Source organism: Phalacrocorax aristotelis, chromosome 3 (genome assembly GCF_949628215.1).
Source record: "Phalacrocorax aristotelis chromosome 3, bGulAri2.1, whole genome shotgun sequence".
In the NCBI taxonomy this organism is placed as follows: domain Eukaryota; kingdom Metazoa; phylum Chordata; class Aves; order Suliformes; family Phalacrocoracidae; genus Phalacrocorax; species Phalacrocorax aristotelis.
The window spans coordinates 87,962,437-87,986,178 of record NC_134278.1 but is presented as its reverse complement, the minus strand read 5'-3'; the positions used below and the strand labels follow the sequence as shown (position 1 = coordinate 87,986,178).

The following is a 23,742-nucleotide window of genomic DNA, read 5'->3' as shown; positions in this document are numbered from 1 at the left end:
TGGTTCTTGCTCTTAGTTTTTTCTTTACATGTGACAAAACCAGGACTCTACTATTTTCTTCAGACTCATCCCAAAGACTGGCCTTATCACCTGGAAATGGCTGCACGTCAGCACAACTCTTATTAGACATCAGAGAATCCCTAACCACAAATTGCCCCAACACTGAAAAAGCTTCTATCAGCACTTGCATGTCTTTAGACAGAAAAAACACAAATCCAGGGTGAATTTGGCTTTATTTTGTCCACCATTTGTAGTCTGGGTAGTTCCTCCTAAGTTTGAAGCAATGGGTGGCAAACAGGCAGAGAAAGATGGGGAAGAAATGGAAAGGATGGGATGAGAGATCACATACAGCTCAGGGAAAGAGATGTAGTGGGAAAGGTGATGAATTGGTGAAAAAAAAGCAAACTGACAAAAAAGTAAAATAAACATACAGAAACATGGAGGAGTTCCAGTAAAAGGCGAAAGAGAAACAATCTGGAAATGGCAGGCCACAATGTGGACAGTATATTTAGTTAAGCCACTGGCACTTTCCTCTGGTGGGAAGAGTGACAATTGCAGGGCTTAGGTCTTAATCCAACAAGCGAATTTCAACATGGGCTTGTTTTTAAACATGTGACTAATCCTCATGATTTCAGTTCAGAAAGGTAGATCCCAGCTTGTATCAAGCCCGTTGCCAGCATGGACCTCACTGTTAAAAAAAAAAAAAAAAAAAAGATATTTTGAACCTCTTTTAAGTCACACGTTTTATTTTTCCCTGTGAAAAGATGTATATACCCAAATTTCTTTGGATGAACAAGGATGTGGAGGAGGCTGCTCTAAGATGGGGAAATGGGGTTTGAGGTTTCCCTGGGACTGAACAGGTCTGCCTGGGGAGGCTGCTCTTGCTCCGGCTGCATTTTCCCGAAAGCAGAATAGGAGACCAAATCAGCAGGATGGAGACATTTCCAGCACAATGGAAAACCACAAGCAGACAGTGGGACTTTGCCACTCAAGACACTACATCTTCGGAAATGGGGTTTGCCTGCTGTGGAGAATACAGGGCAGGGCACAACCAGCTCCATCTCAGCCTCTTGCAACCTATACAGACCTTGGCTTGGGTGCAAAGGGATGCAGAAGACCACAACTAAGGGTGAGCTTGGCTCCCGCTTTCAGTGCTCAATTGATAATAATTGTATTTTATATGATATAATATTATTGTATTATTATAACAATTTATTGATTATTCCCAAATCCACTCTCTCCTCCTAAAAGTCAGCCTCGGTAGAAGTTTCACATCAGGAATTTTATTCACTGGATTTTAGGGTGGGTTTTTTGGAGAGGGAGGTGGGAGCGCTAGTTCTTTCTGCCATCATCCTTTCAAAACACTCACAAAACCAAGTGTTTTGAAGCTTAAACTTTTTGGACACTGAGAAAACAGTGATGCTTGGAGTCAAACACTCAGCTTGGAAGCAAGTAATTCCTACATGGGGATGGTCCTGCTCTCTCTTAGTGGCATTTTATCACTTGCTGCAAGCACTCCAATCTCCCCCAACACAGCAGAGACCACCACACACCGCTCCTTACTTGCCAGTGACCTCCATCCTCACATCACAAACAGATTAACCATTGTCCTCATTCCCTTCTCTCTCTGCTAGGTTTTATACTGATAAAGCCACCAGGTGTTCAAACATCCACAGAGAGCTACTCCTCCCCTGGCAGAGGCTGCTCTTAGCCAATGCCACACTGCTCCAGAGCTTCAACATCTTCAGGCAATTTTGGAAATTAGGATGTCTAGAGGTCTCCCATTGCTAGATGTGGTGCAGTTTCATGGAGAGATGGTTCCTCCGCCAGACATTGATGGTGGACCCCGTGGAAAGCCCCAAATCTGAGAGAATGTACCATTTTCCTTGAAAAGGAGCGTATATCATGACATTGGTTTGGCACAGAGACCTGCCTGTGTCAGCCCGGCATCTTCTTGTTTAACAGGCTGATTTCTGAGCAAATACATCCAGATAGGGGGAACTTGCCAGCAGGTTACTCCACTTCTTTCCACCTGATTGATGTAAGCAATTTCTACAATGCTCCATAATGAAAAATATCTCTTAGAAGATGGCAGTAACCAGTGAGATTTGACCAGTCCATCCTCACCCTTTTATCAGTGGCATTTTAAGTCACTGAAACTCCTGTCTGATAAGGAGATGTCCATTAACTGCGCTGCTGGAAATATATATCAAATTGAATCTGAGGCTAAACCTTTCAAGGAGCAATGAAGGTATACAAAGCAGATGGAGAACAGAAGTGGCTGAAATAAAGGAGGTCAAGATGCTCAAATAATATAGCAGTGTTGCAAAAAAAAGAAAAAGGGAAAAAGACTGGAGTCTCCTTTTAATCAGTATTAAAAGTCTGTCCCATATTTATGCAAGCATTTTCTACTGTCTTAGACAGGGATTCTTTGCAAGCAGGGCTTTACCATAGCTTGCTGCTATAGGGCTGAAAGCGGGAGCTCAGAAAATGAAGGCACCAGGTCCTCTAACACCCCAGCCCTGAAATCTGGATTAGACGGCTGTGGTTTACAAAGACCAAGCAGGAGCCTTATTTATGAAAGGGTTATCTCCAGTGGTGTGGAGTGGTGGTGACAGGAATGGGAAATCTGGGCTAGAAATCCCCTCTAGCATCCCTCACACTTTTGCCTTTGGTCACCTTTGAGAACAACACTTAAAGCTGCAGAGAAGGGATCACCGGCTGGTGGCACTGAACCAGCCTGACTGTCTTGCTGAACTTACTCCGTCACCTTTTCTTCCTCCTCTGACCCTTACTATGGGGTGAGGAGGAGCAAAGTGGGGGACCGAGCAGCAGTGGCATGGCAGGACTTCAGAAATGCCCCCCAACATCCAAGTCAGGTTGAGACACAGACCTCAGATGCCCATTTATTCTGGGAAGAGTAATTTCCCCCATGCCGACCAGGCAGCCAAGACAGCAAGAATTGGAATACACTTTGTGACGTCTGGGCGAGGTGGCTCATAAGGATATGTGGCTGATTTCCCCCCACCTTTCTCCCCGAGACAGACTGCGGCAGACAGCGTGCAACCCCTCCTTGCGCCTCTGGGCCTCCCTCTCCCAGCTCTGTCTGTGACAAGCCCAGCTGCTCGGCTCTGGGTGCTGCTGCAGCTCCCGCTCCTGCTGGCACGGCTGCTGCTGAGCAGAGCTGGGGAGGGCCGTAATGACGCACCCTATTGGTATTAGAAGACTTCACTGGCTATTTATAGGCCCCCGCCAACCGCAGAAAGCTCTCAGCCTCTTTTTCTCCCTCCCTCCCTCCCTCCCTCCCTCCCTCCCTCCCTCCCTCCCTCCGTCTCACTCACTGGCTTTAGCTCAGCGCAGGAGGGGGAGCATAAGAAATGCTGTAAATAAACCGGTGGGTCCAAGTGCGACATTCCCAAGCATAGCAAGGTTTCTGCCCCTCTGCTATTGAAATCACTCAGCAGATTCAGTCTGAACAGATTATTTCCAGCACACCAGCTTTTCACTCTGGTGTTCTTTCTTCCCAGGTTTTCAGCTTGGATTTCTTTCTCTTTTTCCTTTTTTTTTTCCCCCCTTTTCCCTCTCTTTGTACGGTTTCACTTTCCAGTTCCTGGCATTGGCTCAGCTATTCCTCAGCAGGGTTGGATAAAGCCCAGAGAGGGGGAGACCTCTCTGTTGAGCTTGGCACATTTCCCCAGTTCCTGCCAAGTGCTTCCCTATGTGTCTCTTCCCAACACCCGGGCTGAGCCCTGACCCTTATTTTGGGCCACAACATCTTCTGATGCTCTCCTGACTGCAGGGCTGGGCTACAGCTCCCATGCTTACTCTCTGAAGGACAAACCCACAAGTCCAGCACCCCTGTCACCCACACATCTCTCCAAGGCCCTGCCCCGTTCCCATGCTGGTGGGTGAGCTGATGAGGACCAAGCTGAGCCGTAGGCAGAAATGGTACCCGTGCATCGATCCTGGGCACTCCTTCAGCGTGGGTAACCACAGCAATAAGTTTTGAATTGTTGTTGCAGGAGCACAGTCTGCTCCAGTAGAGGTGGCATTTGGAAATGTGAGTAAAAAATTCAGTACACCTGGATATGGGCAGTGAGGTAAAAACAATGAATAGTGTCCACAGCAAAGGCACTGATGGGGAGGTAAAGTAATTTATAATCACTTCAGTGAAGTGAAAAATAGAGGTCACTGGAGGTGCAGATCCATTCTTTTTTTAACAAAACAATGCTGATTTTCACAATATTTATTGTCAGGAGCATTTCTAACAGAAACACTCCTGCCTGCATGCAGGCCCTTGGGTTTACAACAGAGGTAAGAGAGGACAACTGTGGGAATTAAATCTTCAGCAAGATATTTTCCTTCTGCTTTCTCATTGAATTAACCATTGCCCTACCTGGGAGACTCCATGCCTCGCAGCTCCATCAGCACCGCAGAGATAAAGCAATCAAGGGGTGGGGGTGTCTTTTCGGGAGAGATGAGTCTTATCCTTAAGTAAATCACTTTACCTCTCTGGTTTTGTATGGCACCCTGCTCTGGGCTTATCTATTCGGACTTGCAGGCTCGGGGGCTGCTGGGGAGGGGTGTACAGCACCAAGCCCAGCGACAGCCCCTGAGGGGGTTGAGGCTTGCAGCAATGCCAGCAAACAAATAATGGGGCCTGGATCTTTCTCCTTGGAGAGGAATCACGTTCTCAAATGCAAATAGCTAGTCCCAAAGCTAATGTATGATGCTTTTTGTAATTTTTATTTTTATTTTTAGAAAATAGCTTATTGAAAAAGGATACAGATAATTCAAGAGCTATATTTGAACTTGGGGATGGTTCTTAACATTTGGCCTCAAAACAAAAGTATGTCATCTTCTTTTGACAAGCTCAACCCTTCACAACTTTCTGATCACATTTTTAAACCTTGATGCAAATGAGGCTCTTGCTAAAGACATCTTAGCGCAAGCTGTGTCATGACCTGGTCTTATGGGCTACGTAGGACTGGGTCTGGAAATTGGGTAAGAGAAAGAAAATTCCTATTACCGCTATGCAGCAGAGGTCTCACAAAATTGCGTTGGCTGTCCCTGCTAAGGTGAGCAGGCCACCACCAGTTAAAAACAAGTTGATGGAAAGGGGATGGGAAGTCTGGCACAGGGAAAGCACCCCTTTTCACCTGACCATGCTGGAGGGTGCATGGTGTGATACTGAAAAGCTGTGTAACCCATTGTCCTCTGCTTCTCACACCACTCTTCTGCAGAGCCGAAAGCCTACAGACCCTTTTTCAGAGGTGGATCAGCATGTATGTATCCCCCTCAGATTGCCTCCTGCATGTACGGATTCCCCTCAGCATGCCAAATTCTGTGCCACGACAGCCAGGACACTTGCTTTTTGCATCCTTATCATACTGGAGATGCCCCAGCCCAGCCTTGAGAACTCCATGGTCACCCTGGAAATTTGGGATAAGCTGGTAAAATTTCAGGATGCCTCTGGAGAGCTGTTTTAAAAGCCAATTGGAACTGACAGACTACACAGGAAAATTTTGTTTTGTACCCCAGTTCTTGGTTCTTCAGTTTTGGAGAGACACATTCATAAACCATAAAAGCAAATTATTCCTCTACTGGTATGGATCCATCCCTGACCTTTCTGCAGCATAATTAAAATGCAAAAGCACTTTACCAGATTGCCATAAGACTAAAATTTTTCCTTTCCTTTATACCGCACTTTTTGCCAGCACCAATGTGTGAGGAATTGGTGGTCACGGCTCACTATAAACATCAGGTATTTCTTCTATGATACAATCCTGATTTGAGGAACTTGCACCTCGAGCTGGACAAACACCTCATAGGATATAATTTTATCTTTAATTCAGTCTGCTTGTCCACATGCACCTTAGTTTTCTGAAATTTTTGTGTTTGAAATTTTCTCACCAGGTATTTCCTGGTGAGAAATTTAGCGGCCTCAAGCTGCATCAGGGGAGGTTTAGATTGGATATTAGGAAAAATTTCTTCACTGAAAGAGTGGTCAGGCATTGGAACAGGCTGCCCAGAGAGGTGGTAGAGTCACCATTCCTGGAGGTGTTCAAAAAAATATGTAGACATGGCATTTCAGGGCATGGTTTAGGAGACATGGTAGTGTTGGGTTGATGGTTGGACTTGATGATCCTAGAGGTCTTTTCTAACCTTAATGATTCTGTGATTCCTACAACTAAATCTTCTTCTCATGGACCACACGAGAGCATCCCTGCTACAAGTACCTGACACTTAGCATTTGACAGAGGAAGTGTGCTTGGTTCATTGCTATTATTTATTGTATTTTTGTCAGTGTTCTGGTTCTGCCACCCCATTCCTCAGCAGGAAAAACCATATGGCCTCTGCCCCGAGCGGGCTGCAGTCAGATGACAGTTGGCAATACTGAGGTGCTGGAGGTAATCTTAATGCTTCTAGCACACTTGGCTCTGGAAGTTTGCAAACAAATACCCATTAGGCATTTAAGAGGGCCATGTAAAAGTTCTGCTAGTTTCTGTGATAAATGTAGGGAAAAAAAAAAAGAACATATTTAAACTGTGGTTCAGACTTTGAACTTAAGAGTGAGGTGTTCAGTACTGTATTTTAATATACTAAATGTCACATGGTTTCTGGTAATCAAATAATACAAGTAACTCAGCCCATTACACATTCATGTATTAGATTAGAAATTATTGTAAACCAGGCAATAAAGTTGTTTGAGCGGAAGTATTTAGAAGATATTAGTGAAGTAATTGGAGTTTTAACATTACACAAAAAGTTGGTGTTTAGCAGTGCTGTGTAGGGACACAGTGACACTGGACAGCCAGAAGTGTTAACATCAGCAGCAGCATGGTGTGAGGTGTAGGAGCAGCTTACAAACACGCATGTAAACAGCATGCCTTAGGGATAAAAACCATTTCAGATTTTTTTTCCTTTAGGTAAAGGAGGGTCTGTTTTCTTACAGCGAAAGCTCTGGATCTTCTCTCTTGGTCATTTGCGAAGTGAAGGGATCGGGAATGTGATGCTAAACTGCTGGAGCATGCACATCAGCCTGCTTACATGATGGTAGTAATGACATTAAACTTAAATCTCAGCCTTTTAAACTGCACAATTATACTGTACTTCCTGTAATAAACCCGATAATTTTCATCTAACTATTTAGAAAGATGAACCTCATTTAAGAAAAGTAAGTATATTCCACCGATATACCTTTGTTCCCAGTTACACCTAACAATCACCAACAGAGTAAGAATAAAAAGTGCCTGAATACCTACATGAAATGTTTAAAACAGCAATTGACTCTATCTCAGCAGACAGTAATGTTATTTCTTTGCTAAATTCAGATGGTCTCCAAGAATCTATAAGCTCGTCACAGCTGGACGATGTTTACAGACATATGGCAGAGGATGGTTTTCAAAGGAATGCAAGTATAGAAGGGAGTGGTTTTATATTCCAGGGCCTCAAGTTTGCTTTGTGATAGTGGTTTACTTTCACTGTTCCTCAAGAAAGGAGCCCTCTGTTTAGAGGGAAATACAGAAGGTGTGAAATTAACAAATAAAATGTTACGTTTCCCATCCCTGGCACAGTGAGGAATAGGAAGCAGCGTGGCAGGAAAAAGAGATGAGACTGGATAAACAGGAGAGATACAGGACCTGAGCAATCTGACTTATCATACCAGTTTGCATTCCCTGAGTCGATGATCATAAATTAACACCTGGTAAGATGACTGTGTTTTTGAGATAAAATTTTGCTTCCCGTGAATAACCTCTAAACTGGTCTTAAAATTCTTTCAATAAACATTTCTAGCTGCTAATCTAATTGACTGGAATGTTTTCAAAAAGCACACACAGCTGAAGGAAATTCACTGCTTTTATTGACATATAAGTGAGTATTTGCAGGTTTTTAAAGGTATTCCCTGAGGTCAATAACTAACTAAACAACCTCATTTTGTAAACAGCTGTTGTGCAGTAAAAAAGCCAGGCTCTGAGGTCTTTGCATGAAACTTTCTACCAAATCATCTCAATTATGCTATTTTTTTTCTTAGCAAGTGCTCCCTTGAACATGACACACACCTTCTGAGGCTCCCTGGAAGATGTAGCTGAAAGTGAAGTTTATGTCACCAGGGCACCTGGATGGGGATCAAAGATTTCTGACTGCTTGAGAAGCACATGGATGCAAGCAGGGAGGGATCAGGGCCCTCTTGCCAGACCCTGATTTGATTTGGGCTTTGAAACCTCAAATTCATGAGCTTCAGGGGAATTACTCCCCATTTACAAGGGCAGGAGAGCTGCATCAAGCTCCTGGGGCCTACCCTGGCCACAGGCACACTACACATCTTGAGCAGAGCTGGTTGCATGAGCTACTTTGACTTTGGGTTTTGTGGTTTGTTTCTTTCTCCCTAACAATTTCTCTAGCAGCAGCCGTGGAAACCTTCAGGTAAAGGCAGAGCCAAACCCAAGACATGTGACCTTCCTCCAGAGTTTTGTACCACACATGGATTACAGAGGGTGAGCTACTGAATTTCCAAGCCAGGGACAAGAAGTATCCTTGCTGAGCTGATCCTTGTTTAAGCTGCACTTGTTTAATTGTAAGTAGTTTTGAAGCAGTTTGGTAGAAACGGTGTAATTTCTAAACCCAGTCTAACCAAAAAAGTAGCTTGCTTCAGCTGAAGCAAACACCATCCTAAGCAACCGACCCTAAACAACCAAACTCACAAACCCCAAAATAAACCACCTCAAACAGAAATCACCTTCAGCAGCAGGCCGTATTTTGAAACTGTTCTCTGTAACTGTGAAATTGAGGTTTTAAAAGTGAAAGCAGAGATCTTCATATAATTGCTTCCTCACCAGTGATGGCCCCAAAGAAAAACTGCTGGATATTGGGAAAGCTGCACCGCTGCGATGATATGAAATATTACCTCAGTTGCTGTCTGTGGAAAAGCACGCGCATGAAGCCCCCATAGTAGGTTGCAGCAGCAGAACAGGATGATTGCTTATAGACTTACACCCTCCAGAAGCAATTGTGCCCAAATTCACAAGCTCAATTTCTGTCTCAATTCTGTCAGAATGTTGCTGTTAAAGAAGATACAACTACAAAAAGACAATCTGCCATGAGATTCCCACCCCTTTCAGTTCTTTGAAGACTCTGTGTGTGCGTATATATATTTATCTTTCTGAAATTGAATGGTAAATACTCTGTTCTTCATTTTATTTGCCAAATCACACTGAATCTGATGCAAAGCACTCTTTTGCGCAGCATTCAGAAGCTGCCAAGCACGAATCAGTGCATGAGCATTGCTGAACATTGCAGAACCTTGCAAGTATTTTAACCTCTTACTATGGCAGGAAAAAAACCAAAAAGACACCAGATCTTAAATTCTCTGCTTTTGCTATCAGTTCAAATATGGGGATCTCTTATAAAAATCCTTCATGATTCCCAATGATTAGCTGAAATGAATCCCTTGTGCCAAGGTAACCGTCTTGGGTTTCGATGGAAACAGGTCTGTGCCAAAAAACATGCATGTTCGTATCCATAAGTTTTAATGCAAACAGCCAATCGCTCAGAAGAGGAGCAAAATGCAGTATGCGTAAACCAACACGCAATAAAAGAACAATAGGTTGGATTCAGTTTAATCCAAGAAAAGTTAAAGCAAGAGCATTTACAATAGCAGCGCTCAACAGATTCCAACAGGAAAGGAAATATTAGTCAACAAATCCTCAAAGTTTTATGAACGTGCCAGTCAGGGTGCGGAAGCCTTGGTATGCTTTCAAAGCAGACTGCAGAAACAGGGAAGGTGGGGTAGTTACTAAACAACATTATTTTCCCAACATTACCCTAGAATTGAAAGATTTATAGCTTTATGCAACTGATGAGCAGAGCAGTGCTACTACCCAAAGAATTCTGCAGGTAAGAAACTGCCTGGACCCTCAGCATGATGAAGAAGGTGTTGGGAAAAACCTCAAAGGCATTAAGCCAGGTACGTTTCATAGTGTTTAGAGGTAAAATTGTAACATAAAATATAGTAGCTAATTTCTTAAGTCATTGTGTGCCAGTGCTAGATACTTGAGAAGGCACAAGACCCCACTTTTGCTCTTTCACTGATGAAAGAAAAATATCCCACTCAACCCCTTCCAAATCTGTATGCCACTTTCCCCTCCTCCCCCCCTTTTTTTTTTTTTCCCCAACATGATGGCCTTACTGGTCTTTTCCTTCCCCTTTCATATTACAGTAATGTGAGTACTGTCCATCCTACATTTCTTGCAAGACAGTGTGGACTATAGGACAGCTGGCGGGAGGATGCCTTAGACGCTAAGAGACAGCTCTGAAGGCCCTTTTTTTTGGTGTGTGATTTAACATTACTGCTTTAAAAAAGGAACTTCACTCTGGCTCCCTGGATCTCAATAAAAGCAAGCAGGAAAAAAACATAATTAGTCCCACTACTTCTAAAGTGAAAAACAAGAACAAATTATTGCAGGTTATAGTTTTTCAGCTCTTCAATAACTGTGGATACCAAAATTAGAAAAAAAAAAAGTATAGCATTCTGCCCAGGGAACAAGTTTTTAAATCAAACAAAACTGTGTATTTCTGCAGCTGGGGAAAATGCCAATGTAGTCTCTCATTTTGATAGCACTATCTCATTATCCTGCAGAAGTCTATCAGCTATTTGATGCTTTTACTGCAAAAAAAGCAGGTCTTGTTTAAGAGTTTGTTGAGATGAAGAGGTGAAACATAATTTGAGTATCTCCTTTCCTTCACTGGGATTAAATTTTTGGTAAGACTCCAGTATTTGTTGGAAACTTTTAGCAGGCATTACTTCCTTACTCTACCCAAAATAAATTCCTCCAGTATTAATCATTTGCAAAAACAGCATGGCTTTTTTACACCACTGATTCTGCTCCTATCTGTCAGTTCCCCCCCCCAGCAGCACAAGAGGAACTGCACTTTGTAATGCAGCTGTCAACGCTATTATTTTTATTTTTTCATTCATCTGGTCAAATTTTGACATCACACCCGAACCCAAAGTGCGCTTTGTCCTCCAAAAATGTCGGGGGGGGGGGGGGGGGGGGAAGAGGAAAAGGTGGGGGATGGAGGTGGGAACATTCAGACCCTGAGCCGTGACACCTGTCAAACACAAGTAAACCCCAACTTCCCGCTCCCAAAACCGGGGTTTGGTTTTCCCTTTGGGGCCGAGGGAAGCCGAGGCTCCCGCAGCCGAGCCGGCTGCCTCCAGCCGCTCCCCTTAGCGCTTTTCACCTCCCAGCCGGCGCCCCGCCAGCCACCCCCGCCCGGTGCCAGCGGGGCCGCCCCGACTTCCCGCGGAGCAGGCCCCAGCTCCGGTCTCCTTCCTCCCGCGGGAAGCGGCCTTGGCTGTGCCCCGCTGCCCCGGGGCGAGCCCCTCTCCGCCCCGGACATCTCCCGGCCGCCGGCCCCGCTCCGCAAGCGGCCCCGGAGCCAGCCCTTCCCCTCCCCGGGGTCTCGGAGGCGCCGGGACCGCCCGCTCCCTCCGCCCCGCCCGGCCCCACCTCGCCTCGCTCGCTGAGGTAACCCCCGCCCCGGCCGGCTCCATGCCCGCCCCCGCTGTTCACTGAGGTAACCCCGCCCGCGCCCTCACAGCAGTGCCGGCTCGGCGCCCCCGCCCGCCGCGCTCGGGGCTGGCTGCCTGCCCGCATCCCTCCCCCGGGTCGTGCCCGGCGGGCCGTGCCGGCCGGCCGCCCGGGGGCTTCAGTCACGCTCCCTCCCCCACCCTCCGCTCTCAGCGTGACCATCTCTCGGGGAGGGGGCGGGAGAAGCCGCTTCTCGCCTCCACCTTCCCCCGCACATTTCTTATTGGGCAATGCCAGGCTGCCCATCAACCCAATCCTCAATAGTGGTTGGTCGCGGCGGCAGACTAGGGCACAGCTCCCCGCCCCGCGGGAGTCCCTCCAGCCCTCCCCAACACTTCGCGGCAGTGTCCTCAGAAGACTCATTGGGCCGAAGGGGCCTCTCCAGCGCCGGCGGCGGATCGGCGCGTCCATTGGCCGGACGTCGCGCCAATCCGCCGGGCTGCGGCGTCCCGTTGGCTGGCGGAGTGCCCGCGGGCGGGGCGGCCTCCCCCCTGCCTCTCCCCGGTCCCGCCCTGTGACTAACTCCCGTGTGTGAGTCACGGCGCGGCCCGTCAGCGCCGTTAAATGCCGTGTGCGGGCGGGCGGCGCTGCCTGGGCTGCCCCGGCCCCCTGCGCGCGGGCGGCCGCTTCCCCCGCCTCCTCTCTCGGTACATGGCTGGCGGGCCGTACTTGTCACGGTGTCACATCCTCCCCGCCGGCTGCGGCCCCAACTTCCCCCCCAGCTCGGCTGCCACCGCCGCCCGGGGCCACCGCAGCGGCATGGGATAGAGCACAGCAGCCTCAGCGCTTGGCCGCCGCCTCCGTCGCGCAGCCCGGCGCCTCGCCGCACGCTCATTTTAAATTAATTTTTCCCCTCCGGTTTAAAGCTGTCACCTGTGTGCAGTGCCCCCTCTACCGCCCCTTCACTGCGCCCCCTCTTTCCGCCGGCCCCCCCCACCCCCTGGTTTGGCCGACCCCTGCTCCCCTCAGCGCCTCTCTCGACGGTCCTCAACGGCCCTCGCCGCGGATCCCCCCGGAGCGGGTGAGTGCCGGGCACGGCCTTCCCCGGCTCGTTCCTTTCTGCCTGCCGGGGCCGGTGCGTGCGTGTGTGTGTGTGTGTGGGGCGTGGGGCGGCGGGCCGGGGCAGCCCCGGGCTCCGGGGAGGCGGCGAGGCGGGCGGGGGCAGCGCGGCGGTGGCGGCGGGCCGGGTCCCTCCGCTGGCTGCCAACTGTTTGAAAGTTGGGGGCATTCGCCTCACAGCGCAGCCTGGCACCGGCCGGGGAGAGACTTTCCCCCTCGGATTGGAAAAGAAGGGGGGGAATTTAAAAAAAAAACAACCCGGCGTCGTTGCCAGCCACAAATGCGTGTCATGCTGCCGATGACACACTTGATTGTAATTTTTCATTTTATTTTTTTTCCCCGTGGTTGAGGCTGTGGCGACGGTTAAGAGCGAGGGGCCCCTAAAGCTGCCCGGGTCAAGCGGCAGGCCAGACTCCTCCGGGCCGGGATCCGGCTGCTCCCCTTCTTGGAAAAACCAGGGAAACCCACCTTCCTTTATTTCCAGGTGCACCATCCTCCTCCCCGCCCTGTCGTGCCTGGATGTTTCGGTATTACCTGGGCTTGACTTGGCATGGCAGGAAAATGCGTGCGTCGTAGGGTGAAGCTGCGGTCTGCAGTGGGGAGTTTTGGTGGCTTGGTTTGATATTGGGAGCACTTAATGTAAAATGGTTATGTCTCTCTTTCATTGCTATTGATTTTTTTTCCCTCCTTAATGTATTTTTAGAAACATGAATGTGGTGTATGTTCTTCTGTGCTGTACATTCAGAGTAGCTAAAATAACAGATACATGGAAAACCCCAGCAAGTACAGCAGCATTTCCCTATGCAGGGCATCTGAAACATTAGTACTTTACTGGGTTTAGTTATTAATATTAATTGCTCAATCTTTGTAATTCATATCATATGGAAACTAATTGCTGAATTGAAGGTTTACCAAACCTCATAGTGCTCCGAAATCATCTTTCTCAGACATCTGAAAAATAAATATACTGAACTTTTGTTAAGAGGAAAGGCCAGCATCATTCTGAGAGTCTTCCACATAGTTTCTTTTTTTAAGGCAAGCACTCTTGTAAATAAGTGGTAGTAAAGCATGGCTTTAGTCAGTGACTGCTTAAGTGTACTCTTAAGTATGCTTAAGATCAGTAAATTTCTAGAGGAAATAAAGTCTAACAAATCTTGTCTTGCTACTATCTATAAAGGGAGGGGGAGGAACAAAAAAAAACCAAACCAGCCCTCAGATTGATACCAAATAGAAAATCAGTCATTATGCCAGGGAGTAACATGCCCAACATAACTCAAACGTCTTAAATATTGGTTATTTTGCCATTATGGGAGGGTCCTTGAGCTATGGTCTCCTAAATCAATATGAAGTGGGCCTGCTTCTCCTCTAGTAGTAGTTTACCAACAGTGTAACTTCACTAACTTTAAGGGAGCAGATCTGCATTCATGTGAAAAGTAATCAAGAAACCCACGTTTTCAAGAAGGCCCCTATAGTAGTGACGTGACAAGCTCTGATTCCTTCTCTCGTCAGAGCCAATTACACCACCCTTACTCACGCTGAGTGGTACTTTACTGCGCAAGTACTCCCTGCGATGCTTGTATGACTACTTGTGTACTACAGTGCCAATCTGGGTGAGGTAGAGTGGTGCTTATTTTTTCATAAATATTTTTTTCTTCTTCCCTTGAAATAACAATATATTGGATAACTATTTTTCTTGGGTCATGAAAAAAACTGATGATTAAATGTAAAGCTGCTCTGGTAAGTGACCGTACCAAAAAACCCCTGTTTAAGACTTCTGTGCTACCAGTGAAACAGGCAGGTAAGTTTTCTGTGTGTTTAGCTTGTTGCTATGGAAAGTAGGGAAAAGATTGTTGAAAAATTCGTTGTCTTGTCCTGAAAGTCCTCTATGCCTGAGGGAATTCATACCTACATGTGGTGTTCAAGTTGGGGTTGTTTTGGTTTTTTTCCCTTCCCCTCCTTCTCCAGAACTCCCCCAAACATTCCCATCGAACTGTTTAAGTGTTTGCTATCAAAATCATGGGCGGCAGGATCAAGCCCCTCAGTTGTTTGTCTTTAAAGCAGTTGATAATGGCTTGGATGTGTTGATGTAGAAAGATAATACTATCTGTGTCCACAGCTCAGATCCACCGTCTTATTACAATCTTAGAAGAAAGCGCCGTAGTAAGCAGCCTGTAAAGAAAATATGTCTAAAAAAGCAGAGCTGTCTTCTGCCTTTATGTTCTTATTTATAAATCTCTTGAAAGTTTGCTTGATACTCTTGCAGAACAAGACACAATTCTTTCATGTTTGTTTCATGTTTTCACTTCCTGGTATGACTGTGTTCATTGCTAAGCTTTTGTGTCACTGATTGAGATGTTATTGTAATTAACATTAATTATGCAAACTAGATTGTTTTTAGAGGCTCTCCAACTCTGTATTGATACTGTCAACTTGTTTGTTCGTTGAACAAAAATCCACATATTTCACCATTCTCAGAGGAAATAGATTAGCTGGTTCCAAATTAATATATGCATGGGAAACTATAGCAAAATTAAGCTATTTTAGCTAAAATGGCACATTGAATCTTGATGGAGGTGGTGAATACAGTACAGTTGGATCTGAAATATCAAGGCAGGGTAAGCAGGGGGAGCAGGAAAGGGGACTAGGTACAGCCGTTCAGGGAGGGTGTTTACACTGCAGAGTTCCACCACATTCTTTCCAGATAGACAGTACTAGATTAATTGGGCCAAATTCTGCAGTCCCTAATTGAGCAAAACTCTCACTGAAGTATACTGGAGCTGTTTGCTTGGTTGTGAACTGCTGAATTTGTTCAAGAAATGGAGAAAAATGGCAAAGTTTACTTCATTAATTATTTAGGACGTTTTGGATTTTAGACTCGGAGAAGAGACCTTCCTTTGATTTAGTTCAGAAGGTGTTTTGGGTTTTTTAAAGAAAAACTTATTAAAAATATCTTTGAAATATACATTCACTTATAATATATTCCCTATAGAAATAGTAAAATTTTACAATTTTTTAATAATTTCAGTTATAGTGACATCATGAAAGTCTCTGTCTGATTCTGAATCACCCCCTTGAAACACTTCTGAGTTGAGGAGGACTTCAGAATGCCTCCCTATAAATTGTAATTGTTGCAATATTTATATGTTGTATTGTCGTGTACTCTTAGGAAGAAAAAAAAATAGGGGTGGGGAGAAGAGTTTGAATGAGAAATTGTTGTCATTATATCAAATCTGAAAATATAGGCAGACTGGCAGATTATTCCCTGTCTTAAAGATTAAGTCTCTCTAATTTCCCATTTAAATAAGCAAAATTTGGTTTGCAGCTTTCTTTAGGTAATTAAAGAGAGGGTTTTTTTGTTTCTACTTTCGGTGCAGTGGTCCTCTGGAAAGTTAGAAACAGCGCCCTGGGGCTCAGCGAAGTGGAGGGTGTATAATTATATGGGAAGGCTCTATAGCATCAGTGAATTAGCATTAGCAGCTGAGTGAGTTTGTTAAGCTGTAGAGATGGTATTATGGAAATCAATAAAATGCTGATTTCTTTTTCTTATTGCAGATTCTATGCTAAAAGGAAAAGATGCTATTTGTTTGTCTGCCTTTCACGTAGGCTTGCCAAACCATTAGTTGATTTAGAAAGGCAGGTTCTTCAGTTCAGACAATAAGTATTTAGATTTTTTTTTAACTCTCTTAAATCATTATTTATTAGATTGTCTTCCAGAAATCACAGTAACATCCTGGCCTGCAAATGGATTCAAGTGTGTCTGTTTGTCAGTAGAGGCAAGAGTGAAGGTCACTTATCTTTCTTATGATGTGCTAGTGTGGCATTGTGTGTTGTAGCCCAAATGTTCTATGTTCCTGACATTCCTGTTTCTGCTTTAAATGAAATTATCTCAAGTGTTTGGAGGATTCTGATGAGGTGTACTGAAATCCACAGTAAAAATAAGAGAAAGAGTGACCTTAACTGTTTTCAGAGGTGTGAGTCAGGAGGACTGATATTAGTCACTGTAAGATCTGTAATATGCATTGGCCTTTATTTCTTTGTCTCAAAGCTTCTCCCGCCTTTATACCAGAAAGAGAAGTAACCAGATCATTCATCACACTAAATGCTTGCAGAGAAATGACAGATCGACAGCCTTATGTTGAGCACTGTGGAACATGTATGATGCATTAAGTTCTGATGATCTACATAAAACATTTTAATTGGAAGGAACAGTAAATGGGAACGGCTGTCTTCTAATCAAGGACTTTTTTTTTTTCTTCCTCCTGATTGAAATAAAACTTAAGTTCATAACCAAATTCTTTTATTTTAAAATCCTTTTATGCTATGACCCTTGATAAAATACTCTGAAACATTTTATTCAAGCTAAGATACACTAAGGGCTTTGGGGGAACCTGGGAAACCTGGCTGCCTTAGTGGTAGAGAGCATAACTGATGGTAATCCAGTAGACTTTATGGAACTAGGAAGGTCCAACTCAGCAGCTTCTTCAGGGGCGCTGCAGCAAGCATCTGTTTTGTGACATGCGAGCAGCGTATGTACAGAGTTCAGATACCATGAGGCGTGTGGAGCACGTTCTTGTACGAATAGAAACAGTTCAAAATGCTGGATTTATGATGCAGGCAACAGTAAAGGTCGGCAACTTGGAAAATTAATAATATGGTTCATGTTGACATTTCAGAGGGAATTCTGGTGGGGGTGTGGTTCCAGCGAATGTAAACTTGCCGGTCCAGCTGCACAGATAAAGCAGGCAGCCTTCTTCTTATCTCTTTAGTAGTCCAAACTAAAACTGGCAACTTTATGTTTATATTCTCCCTATGCGTTATTGTTTCTGCTAATCTCTAATTAAATAGAGCCAGTGAAGGCAAGCATGGTACTCTTAATGCTCAACTACAGCTTAGAAATGACACCCTGCTTTCTAATGATTATGAGCAGGTGAAGTCACAGGAAGGGCGGGGAAGTTGGAGTAATGTAGTATGCAAGTAAATTCCTGATTCTATAAAGTATTTGCCTGTAGCTGTAGTGATCCACAGTACTTCATATCTCTGGCATTGCCACAGGTGTCCAGTTAAGGATAGCTTCAGAACACAGAAATGAAAAAAAACAGGGATGAAGAGATCCCAGCTGAACCTGAACAAAACCTTTTTATCTCCTACCATGTGAAAGAGGGAGGAAGATCTCAAGAAATAATGAGAATAAAGTCTTTCATAACTGTACAATTACAGTAGTGATGATGACAACTGTAAAAAAGTAGCTTCTAGATAGAGAAGGAACTGTAGTCGCTGTCTTTTTCATAAGCTGTTACTAATGTGGTTAGAGCATTAGTTCTGAGAACAAGTGTGTTGAGAGCATGGATTCTTCCTCTTTAAAATTTAGAAGTCTATATTCACGTTTGCTGTGGGGCAAAATAAAATACTGCTTGTTTGATTATCCAAATTCAACATTCTCATTAAAAAAGAAATATACACCCTGTTTTTTGTTGAAATGAAGTCAGATATTCCTGTGGATGCCTTTTTCACTTTTGGTTATCTTTTTTTGGTTTCCTTTCTTCTAAGTATCTTGTCATCGTCTGCTTTACTTTTCTGTCCTGCTGAATTCATTTTCTGTCGTTTTTGATTCCTTCCGCTTCTTTCCAGCCAATTTTATTTTTCCATTTGTTGTTGTTCTTTCTAGTCTTAATCAACTACAGTGTTGCTGCTTGCTTATAGAATCATGTTAACAGCTCTGAATAACACTGCTCCGCTCAGGGTACAAATAAACGGCAACCGATCCTTCCCTAAAAAGCTTACAGTGGAGATGTGAAATCTGGGGGACTGGCATCCAGCTCCTGTTTTTTTGTGGCCCACGCTTCTTGGTTTTGGTATGGAGAGCAGTTGTGCTGCTGCAGTTCTAAAGGCACGTGTTAAGGTATGGAATGCTGATAATATTTAGTGTCCTCTGCCCTTGGCAAAGGAAAGGTTCACCTGCTGACCTATAGTCCAAAAGGAAAACGTGCAGGGAGAGCCTGTTGGAGGTGTGAGATGAGTGGGTTCAGTCATCCAGAAGGAGTCAGGACTGTAACCAGGAATGATACCCAGGTGTCATCAGCTTCAGACACGTGCCCTGTGCTGTAGCAAAGCAGGATTTTTTGCTGCTTCTATGCTTTGTGGAGCTCAGTTCTACATTTTTTCTTTTGTTCTTCTGGTTCTATTTATTTGACTGTCTTCTCTGTTTTAGTCTTTTCTTGTATTTAATATGATATGGCTACTAGTGACCCCTCAGACTGCATCGCAGGGATGTTATTAAGACTTAGTGGGTTTTCCCTCATCCTGTGCTGGAATATTTGGCTATTGCAAAAAAACCTGAGGTCAGAATCAGGGCCCCTTGAGTACCATGCACCAAAAAGTATGTATGTGCTGAAATAATCAAAATGCTCTTAAACAAAAACAAAAAACCCACCAAGATTTGTCAGGTTAAAAAAGCTAATATTTGGTTTGTGATGCAGTGTGAAAACTGAGATACAGAATAAGATAGGTTTTCTGTGTGATGTAAAGGTAGAAGGTGCAGCCTTTGTAAGAGAACCTTTAAACTATTAAGCCTTTTTAAAGGAACACACCAATCCTTTGAACGTGCTAATTTGAAGGCTTTGGGAGGTAAGTAGCCCTCCTTCCTGTGAGAGGGAATATGGCTGATAGTAAAGTTTCTAAACAAAGCTGAAGACAAGTGAAAGAGGTAGCAGCAAATCTGTAATGGGAGAATGCCCAGGAATAGGGCATCCTTCCAGTATTCAGCCAACACAAGGAGGCTGTTTTAACTGCCCTTTGATTTGGAATATTTTTCGTTTATTCCCTGTTCAGGTATTTCAGTAGAAATTGTGGGGAAGGGCAGTTTCTGTCTCTTCAGACTGGCAGATTTTTGTGGCATTTTGGGGGGGGGGGAACACAACTCAAGTATAGTCTTCTACTGTCCCCCTTGCCGTGTTCGAAATGAGATAGTCTTCCCTTTTTCAGAATTAAAAACTGTGATAATCCATTTCCTTTGCTGTGATAATCCATTGCCCAAATGTCCTGGTAGCATAATTTGATTGTGGTGCTTAGACAGCTATCGTATCACTCCTATAAAACACCAGTGTTTGAAATGTTATAATGCAAGAAATCCAGAGTTAAAGTGCTTACAGCAGTGACTAATTGCATGCTAGTGAGTATTACTGTATCTTCCTGATTTATGTCCCTTGTTGGTCAACACAGACTTGCAGATGCATATTATTTAACAAGATGGTAGTGCTCTGTGTTCAAATTACTTGTTGTTGTGTATTTATATTCTCCCTCCCCAATGTGGGGTTCAGACCTCCTTATTAGTTTTGTGTGAAAGACCCAGATCCAGATTTCTTCTGGAGCTGTTGCAGCATGAGTGAACAAACTGCATAGGGCTTCTTTCAAGAGCTACGAAAGCAGCCTGTGCTCCTTGCCCAAGAAAGGTTAAGAATCTTTATAATCTCTGGGGCTTTTCTATGGTTTTTTTTTTGGTTGGTTGGTTTATTTCTTCTTTTGCCTTTCCCTTTCTTCCCCACTTGAACCCTGATTCTGAAGGAGCTGGAGCAATTACACAGCCTATCTTAAAATCTTTCCATTCAGAAGAGGGTGGGGTGGGAAAGAACATCTGCATTGGACTGCAGATGTTCTCTCTAGCCCCTTTGCCACCTCAAGTCACACTTCTTCAACCTGAAAAAAACAGCAGAGGAAAAATTCCCACTTGAACACTTTTTCCTGGCTTTAATGAGAGGTTAAGGAAAAATCCTTTACGAAGAGAGGAAGTAGCATAGGTGAATGCATCTAGCATCCTTTAGGAAAGGGTCACCACCAAGGGGGTGCTGCTAAGAAAGTTTGCCAAATCCTCCCAGACTCTGCACCCAGGCTGTTGGGAAAGGCTCCTATGAAACAAAGAAGCTATATAGCCAGCATGTGCATGCATATTTTTGAAGGTTATGCTGGATTTCTGCCATGCCACAAAACTGATTAGAATAATTTATAATAAAAAGTGGGCCATGGATTTCAGAAATGGATAATGTGATGGGGGAAGGAGGGAAGTGGGTTGCAGGGAAGGCAAATCTGAAGGTTTTCCTGGGCAGTGGGTGTGCCCCAAAATGTAGATATTCTACCACTGTCTGTAGTAGGAAGCTACTGCCCTTGCTTTTGTTGTCAGAGATGACTGCTATATGCCTAGCTGAATATACATATTGCATGCTTATGCACTGCTGTTTGTTTATTTACTTGCAGTAAGACTTGGGATACTTCAGGATAATCTCTGCTTCAAGGACTTCATGAATCTGAGAGAGGCCGGAGGAAAATAAATAGGTGGGCATTTACAGGTTGGTACTGAAAAACAGAATGAGATTCACAGGACACAGGGCCCTTGAGGGGAGTGCGTGTGTGGCAAAGGTGCTGTGCAGGTGAGGTGGGGAGGAGGATGCATGCAGTGGCCTCTGTGAAAGAAACACGCACCATGCAGACAAGTGCTCTGGCTGCTAAGCCTTCTGTCTATTCTGCATTTATCAGCCATCTAGGCCCAGTAAATGTGTGAGGTTTGGTCCCTGGTGTGTCTGCAAAGAGAAGAGATCCTTTGCTTTCCTTTTGCATTACAAGTCAGTCGTTGGTCAGTTTAGAGCTCCCGACACCTGATCTGTCCCTTGGACGCTTTCCCCTGTATTTGTCATTGCACGATGTGACGGCTGTGTAAGTGGAGTTATTCTGTCATGTTCTGTGCAGTGAAATGCTGTGAAAATGAGAAAGCAGGTGAATGAGGGATGTGAGGTGTGTGCATGCAACATGAGGCTGACAAGGCCACTGAAGTAGCACTGGTGTTTTGCACAGGCACTCCTTGGGGCACAAAGCGTCATCGTCTTCAATTCAATTTTTTTTGCAATTAAGGCCCCTAAGCATATCTGTAACACAAAACAGAAAACAAAGAAAATGTTTTCTCTTCAGCCATCATTCTAACATTGCTTATGTGCGTATGAATCATTCCTCCTCCATCTGGAAGGATGAGATGCAGAGCTTTTCTAAGGAGGTATCTAACGTACGTCCTCATAGCAGCCAGCAATTGGCATGACAAAAGGGTTACAGCTAGTGGCTGGCACTTCTCCCATCCATCTTGCCACTGGAAGCGTAATGCTTTTGCAATGTGCTTGTTCTTCAGGCACCAGCGTGCAGAGCCAGTCCTCAGGACACACAAACAGAGCAGTTGCATGTTGTTTGCTTTTGTTTGTGGTGCCTCCTCAGTGGCCCAGGAACTGGGAAGTGGGAGTTAACAGCAACGAACCAGTTTTCTTCATTAGTGTGACATGGTGGGGATGAGAACAGTGGGTTACTCATAGAACATCTCCAGGTGTGGGAAGATGAGCAGCAAGGCATCTAGCACTGCCAGTATAACATCGAGCGTGGGAGGAGACCTTGTTTTGCTTCTAACATTGTATACTTTGCTCAAGACAAGGCAAAATTTAGTAGTATTGAGTGCACAGGGAAAAAAGTCTGATTTAAAAAAATATCATGCGTTGTTCATGTAAACTGACTACCTCGCATATATTCTGTTCTTCGCTTGATTTGTAAGGAGACCAAGGCCCTGACTCAATTAAGTCTCAAGTGTTCCTGTGATGTCATGAAATAATTTTATTGCCCATCTTTTTCTAAAGGGGTGTTTAGTTTAACGCAGTGTCAGAATGGGCAGTAGAAAGAAGGGCCCCTTAATCACAGTATTCTGCATTGACAAGTCTATTGTTATCTTTCTCTGTTGCTCAGCATGACTGGAAATGTCCTTATCTTGCAGCAGTGACCAGCTCAATATGCAGTCCAATCCTAAATGTAGAAGCTGGATGTTCTTCTGCTGAAGTGCCTTGAGGCACTCTTGAAACTCACCAAATGCATGCCCATGGGATTGGACAAGGCTTTGTTTCCTTCTTTTGAAGGATGGTTGGAGAGGAGGTATAGGAGAGTCCAGGATATGCTGCCTGTCCCGACAGTCTTTGCATTTAATGAGCTGATGTTTGGACCAGTTGCTCTTTCTCCCTGGAGAGTGCCTGTGCAAACAGGAAGAGCCTCTCTGCTCCCCATTCCTGCTCTGCATTTTAACCAGTGTCTGTTCTGTGAGGCAGACTTGTTCCTGCTGCAGGAGCCGAGAGTCATCTTTCTGTCTCACAGAGGATAGTCTGGAGGTTTAGGGCACTGCTGCTGCAAGGCCTCAGCCAACTTGGGTTGGGGTGGGAATGGCAGGGAGGAAATCATCAGTCTGCCTCACCGGAGGGAGCTAGGTCCTGCTTTGCTGCATGTAGGGTACAGGCTTGTGGCCACTGTTGCTTGTGCGTTGTATACGAAGTGAGGAACTTGGGCTTTTTGAAGGACAGGTTCCTGTCTTAATGTGTGGATGGAGGAGCCTCCTTTCTGCTTCTTTGTGATGGGTGGGTGTAAGATGCAGCCCTGTTCTTAACACCTTTTATTAGCTGACTTTAGGCAGAGACATGCTGAGCTCAGGGGTGTGAAGTACTGGCCTGTTCCCTAGTGTACTTTGGATTTGAGGAAAAGGGAGGTGGCCAGTGGGGTCTGTAGGCTTTCTGCAAGAGTTCCTCCTCTGAAGTGAGAACAGCTGTGCCCCTTTCCTTCAGAGCTGTTGTGACTGCAGGCAGGGACTGTGAAGCCCTCCTGTGCTGCTGAAACTGAATTCATGACATTGACTGCATCTGTCTGCTCCCTCCCGAAGTGCTTTCATGAGGACGCTCTGGAGCTGGGATGTGAAACTGAGTCATAGAAAGCCACTCTGCCCTGGACAGTGAAATACTCCTGTGTATTAGGGCTCAGTGCTGGACTTTGTATGTGGGGAGAGCTTTTCTTTTACAGTGTTTCAAGCTTCTGCTTTCATCTTTTTCTCTGATACATAATAGCCTGGAGAAGACCCTTCAGGCAGGGATGCTTGCTTTTGCTTGTTACTTTCTTTAGCTTCATGTTTGCTGTTTATACTATAGCATAATACACAAGATTAATATTCCTGGATCATTTCAGTGTGTGTTTGCATGTGAAAAAGATTTGGATACATTAACTCTGCCATCTTTCTTACCTGTGCCTGAGATAT

General features: G+C 44.8%; 2 protein-coding genes across 5 annotated transcripts in view; one reads left to right on the top strand and one right to left on the bottom strand.

The window, feature by feature from the left end:
• Nucleotides 1-23,742, bottom strand: part of ACTR2 (actin related protein 2) — a 516,258-nt gene that overhangs the window by 166,586 nt on the left and 325,930 nt on the right. The gene's annotated exons all lie outside the window — the stretch shown is intronic.
• The window catches only part of SERTAD2 (SERTA domain containing 2), a 79,810-nt gene continuing 68,207 nt past the window's right edge, over nucleotides 12,140-23,742 (top strand). The window contains exons 1-2 of one of the 4 annotated variants that reach the window (XM_075088364.1): nucleotides 12,140-12,615; nucleotides 20,901-20,978. The gene's annotated coding sequence lies outside the window, so the exon portion shown is untranslated. Of the gene's footprint in view, nucleotides 12,616-20,900; nucleotides 20,993-23,742 lie in introns of all 4 variants that reach the window. The other 3 variants (XM_075088363.1, XM_075088365.1, XM_075088366.1) reach the window with 3 other exon arrangements.